The sequence below is a fragment of the Rhamphochromis longiceps genome, linkage group LG22 (assembly GCF_057381845.1).
Source record: "Rhamphochromis longiceps isolate RC_006_pf linkage group LG22, R_longiceps_female_GT1.1, whole genome shotgun sequence".
NCBI classification, from domain to species: Eukaryota; Metazoa; Chordata; class Actinopteri; order Cichliformes; family Cichlidae; genus Rhamphochromis; species Rhamphochromis longiceps.
In genome coordinates this window covers 1,263,745-1,270,164 of record NC_140577.1, presented here as the reverse complement: position 1 = coordinate 1,270,164, position 6,420 = coordinate 1,263,745, and positions in this window count along the sequence as shown.

Genomic DNA, 6,420 nt, shown 5'->3' with positions numbered 1-6,420 from the left:
GTGTGAAATGAGACGGTCTCGCCTCCATCGCGCTGCTCAAGTTGCCTAGTGACTATGATGCTGCTGGAAACGTGTCGTACAGCTTTGTTTGAAGGAAGTGAAGGAGAAAATGTTTTTGTTCATTTGTTTGTTTCTACATGAGCTCCGTGTGATCAGCTGACTATCTGAGGCTGAGAAACTGTGAAACGTGATTGTTGGGCTTCATTTCTGTGCTGAACAGTCATTTAAGATCAGCTAGTAAATAACAATTAGCTGATGTTGTTCATGAGACTAAAGTCAGTGTAAATATAATATGGCCAATATTATAGTTGTTATATTAATCATTCTTAGTTATTACAGCAGTGAGTTTGAACTCGTGTCAAACACTGAGCTTCAGTAAAGGTTCAAGTCGCTGTTCTTTATATTATCACCTTAAATTTTCATTCAAAGACAAGTATCTGTTACAGTGTGTATGTAGATGTGTTATATATGTTACATGTGTTTGTTTTGTGCAAACACATGAAATGCATCTGTTCATGTTAATTCAGCTGTGCCAGGGCCCTGCTCCGATTGGTGCGTGGATATACAGCCCCGACGTGACTGGTTCAAGCTGGAGGACCCGCACATTAAAAGGAGGCTGGAGTGCCGTGGCGGGAGACGTTCTCGCCACGACCCAGCAGTGTGGCAGCCGCCGGCTGCAGTGCTGTTTTGACAGGAGTGGAGTGGAGTGGAGTGGAGTGGAGTGGAGTGGAGTGGAGTGGGGTGGGGTGGACGTTTCTTTTTTTTCTATTTTCTCCTGTTTTGAATTAGTTAAATTCCTTTATTGGGTGAGAAAATCAGACCATGTGATGGTTCCGGTGGTGATGGGCAGATGAAAAACGCTTCATTACTCGAAGCTTTCCAACACAGTCCTCTCTGGTGACATCTGGTGGCCAAAAATATGAAGAGCAGCTTGAATCCACAAAATAAAACCAACTGCTTCGTAATGATTGCCCACTCTACAGAGTGGACTTCTGTCTGATATTGGGCCGCCGTTGTGTTGCTTTAAACGTGTATTTTTTGGGGTGACAAAAATGTTGTTTATTTCTATTATAGATAATTTTGTCCAGTAAACTCTCCTTGTTTAAACATGCACCATGGTGTGGTCTTTCTTTGCTTGTGACTTCTTGATGCTGGTAAATACAATAATTGAAAAACACCACGTTACATATAATATACATATAATAATGTAAAACATATTATGGAGTATGCTTCTGCTGTGAGGTCCGTGTACTTATGCAATTAATCGCTAGATGGGTATATTTATAAATAATATTATATTAGGGACATTTTCCCAGACATATTTGTGACCTGGGGGTAGAATTGATTGTGAACTGGAAAAGGAAAATGCTCATGAACTTGCAAATTAAAAACACGATGCATTTAAGGTAACTTTTTCATTTTTATTTAAGAAGAGAACTTGTTCCACTCTGCGATGGCCGAACCTGCTCCTTTTTTATATTTAGATCATTTCTCCTGCCTTAAGCAAAATCCCTTCACATGGCCCAGAGGAGGCTCCAGTGCAGAGAAACTGGTAGAGATGCAGTTTGTCATGGTCTACGGTGGGTGGCTGGAGTTTCCATTAGGCTCCTGAACTGACCTGGGATCCACCCCTGGGCAGGGCCAACTCCAGCTCCTGCACACCTGGAGCCTATTGCAGGCAATCAAGCCAGAGGGATTTAAACCACACATCGATGTTCACTCACTGTCAGTTCGTCATCAACCCATGTTGGTAACAGGTCTTGTGCTTCAAATTCTCGCTGTGATTTATCTTACTAACAAAGACTCTTTTGTGCTACAGTTGCTGTACCCACCCTGGCTCACACTCCACCTCCGGACTCGGGATACCTAGTGATCATTCTGGAAATCCCTCTGTGCCTCACCTGCCTGCCCTCCTGCCATCACACTCCATCTGGAGCCCCGGATCTCAGGTCAGCCTTTCCACGCCACTCAGCCTCCCCTGGATCTTCATCATCCCCCTCTCAAACACTCCAGGTCCCTAACTGCAAGTAAGAATTGCTGCTCTTATACTGGCCACTTCTGAGCTGCCTTCACTACCTGCCTAACTCCTATATCCTCTTCCCTCAGTGTGACTGTTCCCCACTCAGCTCCGTTCTGCTTCTCAGGCCTCGTTCCCTCGCCCTAGCCACGTTCCCCTGGGCACGCCACACCAAGGCTCGTCATTTTCTGTCTTTGCCACGTTTCTTTTTTTCCCCCCTTTGCACTTAACCGTAATAAACTGTTAAATCATCTACTGTCTCCGCTCTGGGTTTCTGCACCTGAGTCCTATTCAGTACCGGCCATCCGTCGCCGTGACAGTTATACAGTCTTTAATTAATTAAATTGCTGCACAATTGGCAGACTAACATTAATAAAAAATTAAATACATGTTTTTATAACATCAAGTGTAAAGAGTCACGTGGAAGTGTTTCTAAAGTTATTTAATGATATTTATATTATGGAAGCAGATTTTTGACATTTGAAGTTTTTCCCGTTGTCAGATAAAATAAACGCACAAAACAAAAGCAAACGGCCAGAACACAAAGCTGGAAAACCCACCCGATCGACCAAAATCAACTCAAAATCCTCCCACACAACAGAACCTCCTCTATTCCTCGCTGGCTCCAAATCTCTCAGTGGAATGATCAGTGGTTCGCTATCTGTCACCATCAAAACACTCCACAAATCCCGCGAATGATTCACTTCCTTATAAACCATTGACTCAGACACTGAAGCAGTTAGGCTCTAAATGAAGCTTCGGACGTCACTGATCACGTGACTCTGGTGAATCAAGCTTCGACACAGCGCTTCTGAAGCAGCGCGTTGATTTTTGTGACGCACGCACCGGAGCGTCAGCTTCAAGCGGGCCATCACTAGGTTCTGGGTCATTGTTGCTTGGGTCATGTTCTTAGTTTTCTTGTTTTCTTGTCTCATGGTTGTTGAGTGTAGTTTATCAGATTCCCCCTTGTGTCGTTACCCCCTGTGTGTATGCCTCGTTTCTCTTCCTGTCTTTTATTCTATATTTTCCCAGCCTTTTTCAGTGGTGCGACTAAAAAAAAAAAAAAAAATTTGGTTGCACCTGTGCGACCAACTGTTCGGGTAACAAAAAAAAAATCTCTGCAACTCTCCGTGTGGTCAACGACAGACACACATTTTATAATGGATCTACGTCTGTGCTGCTTTTAGCTGCTGATAGCTGATTGGTAGGAAGTGAGACAGACAGAGATCAGTTAGAAATCAGCTGTGGAGGATTTATCTTAATTACTTCCTGTCAGCCTCTCAGTTTCCACTGATCACAGATCAGCAGCTGTCAGTGTCTTCACCGTGGACTCGCTCTCCCGCAGGACACAGCCTGCAGCACAGAGGGAGGAGCATCGAGGTCGACAGACTGACACTGAAACTGATAAACCCCTGACCCTTAGCTACGTGAGCTATAGATGCTCATGTATCTACAGGGAGTGCAGAATTATTAGGCAAATGAGTATTTTGTCCACATCATCCTCTTCATGCATGTTGTCTTACTCCAAGCTGTATAGGCTCGAAAGCCTACTACCAATTAAGCATATTAGGTGATGTGCATCTCTGTAATGAGAAGGGGTGTGGTCTAATGACATCAACACCCTATATCAGGTGTGCATAATTATTAGGCAACGTCCTTTCCTTTGGCAAAATGGGTCAAAAGAAGGACTTGACAGGCTCAGAAAAGTCAAAAACAGTGAGAGATCTTGCAGAGGGATGCAGCAGTCTCAAAATTGCAAAGCTTCTGAAGCGTGATCATCGAACAATCAAGCGTTTCATTCAAAATAGTCAACAGGGTCACAAGAAGCGTGTGGAAAAACCAAGGCGCAAAATAACTGCCCATGAACTGAGAAAAGTCAAGCGTGCAGCTGCCAAGATGCCACTTGCCACCAGTTTGGCCATATTTCAGAGCTGCAACATCACTGGAGTGCCCAAAAGCACAAGGTGTGCAATACTCAGAGACATGGCCAAGGTAAGAAAGGCTGAAAGACGACCACCACTGAACAAGACACACAAGCTGAAACGTCAAGACTGGGCCAAGAAATATCTCAAGACTGGTTTTTCTAAGGTTTTATGGACTGATGAAATGAGAGTGAGTCTTGATGGGCCAGATGGATGGGCCCGTGGCTGGATTGGTAAAGGGCAGAGAGCTCCAGTCCCACTCAGACGCCAGCAAGGTGGAGGTGGAGTACTGGTTTGGGCTGGTATCATCAAAGATGAGCTTGTGGGGCCTTTTCGGGTTGAGGATGGAGTCAAGCTCAACTCCCAGTCCTACTGCCAGTTTCTGGAAGACACCTTCTTCAAGCAGTGGTACAGGAAGAAGTCTGCATCCTTCAAGAAAAACATGATGTTCATGCAGGACAATGCTCCATCACACGCGTCCAAGTACTCCACAGCGTGGCTGGCAAGAAAGGGTATAAAAGAAGAAAAACTAATGACATGGCCTCCTTGTTCACCTGATCTGAACCCCATTGAGAACCTGTGGTCCATCATCAAATGTGAGATTTACAAGGAGGGAAAACAGTACACCTCTCTGAACAGTGTCTGGGAGGCTGTGGTTGCTGCTGCACACAATGTTGATGGTGAACAGATCAAAACACTGACAGAATCCATGGATGGCAGGCTTTTGAGTGTCCTTGCAAAGAAAGGTGGCTATATTGGTCGCTGATTTGTTTTTGTTTTGTTTTTGAATGTCAGAAATGTATATTTGTGAATGTGGAGATGTTATATTGGTGTCACTGGTAAAAATAAATAATTGAAATGGGTATATATTTGTTTTTTGTTAAGTTGCCTAATAATTATGCACAGTAATAGTCACCTGCACACACAGATATCCCCCTAAAATAGCTAAAACTAAAAACAAACTAAAAACTACTTCCAAAAACATTCAGCTTTGATATTAATGAGTTTTTTGGGTTCATTGAGAACATGGTTGTTGTTCAATAATAACATTATTCCTCAGAAATACAACTTGCCTAATAATTCTGCACTCCCTGTATGTCTGTGTATGCGACACCTGCCGAGGTCTCTGTGTTGAGACTAAGATAGACGACGGTGACGCTGCTATTTTCTCACTTCCTCTGTGCAGCAGCTGCCGTTCGCTTTCAGTTTCAGTTAGAAGTAAACTTTGACCAAAGGGACAAACTGGGAAAAACTCCATGGACTGTGTCCTCCATCCTCCACGGCACTAACCAGGCTCTGCAGTGGTGGGCGGGGTCTTGGGGCATCCAGCAGGACCTGTTCTCCTCCAATCAGTGCATTAACCCCCTGCTTTAAATGCTTCCACGCTGGCTTCATGTTTCCATCTGAATCTTATGTCCATGTTTCATATCCAGTCTGAGTTTCCTGGGCCAGGCTGTGAGGTGTCACTCCAGTTTCTCCTGTGCAGAATACAGGTGATCAGACAGGCTAACGAGCCGTGTGGTGATGCCATGCAGAAGGATAAATTCACTCACTGCAGAGCACCACTAACATGTCACTGTGTGCACTGAGCCACCACCAAAAATACAAACGCTTACTAATAAAGCTCCACTTACAAAGAACCTCGTGTGCTGTTTTACAACAGCTTTGCATGATTCTCAGTTCAGAATAATCCCCAGTGAAGCCTTTTGTGCCTTCAGATGTAGGCGACTGAGCTGCTGCACTGTTTTCATCACTTCTGCTTTCTCACACTGACAAACTCAACTCTGCTGTCATCACATGATTATTTCTGCGACCTTCACTTTAACCTCAGCGCTGTTTTTCTCTTCTGCCTTCAGATTCTAACTCGAGCAGAGCCTCCATGTTTTTATCTTGGATGGTCAGAAATTTCATCTCAGGTGGAAACTTTTTCTTTTCCCAGCTCCTCTTATTAACTTTCCAGGTGCGATTGTGGCTCAAGAGTTGCCGGTTCGAGCCCCGGCTCCGACAGTCTCGGTCGTTGTGTCCTTGGGCAAGACACTTCACCCGTTGCCTGGTGGTGGTCAGAGGGCCCGGTGGCGCCAGTGTCCGGCAGCCTCGCCTCTGTCAGTGCGCCCCAGGGTGGCTGTGGCTACAATGTAGCTGCCATCACCAGTGTGTGTGTGTGTGCGTGGATGAATGGATGTGTGAAGCACTTTGGGGTCCTTGGGGACCAAGTAAAGCGCTATATAAATACAGGCCATTTACCATGACTGTTCCTCCACGCAGAGATATGAGCTGTGTGACTCTAACATTAATTATGATCTCTGATGACTGTGACCACGTCACTCGGCTCTTTTAAGAGTCTGTCTGTGTGCAAAGGAATGATTTAGCTCCTGATAGCTGATTGATAGGAAGTCATACAGATAGAGCTCTTCTGCAGATCAGTTATCAGTTAGAAATCAGCTGTGGAGGAATTATCTTGCAGAGTGAAGACGACTTCCT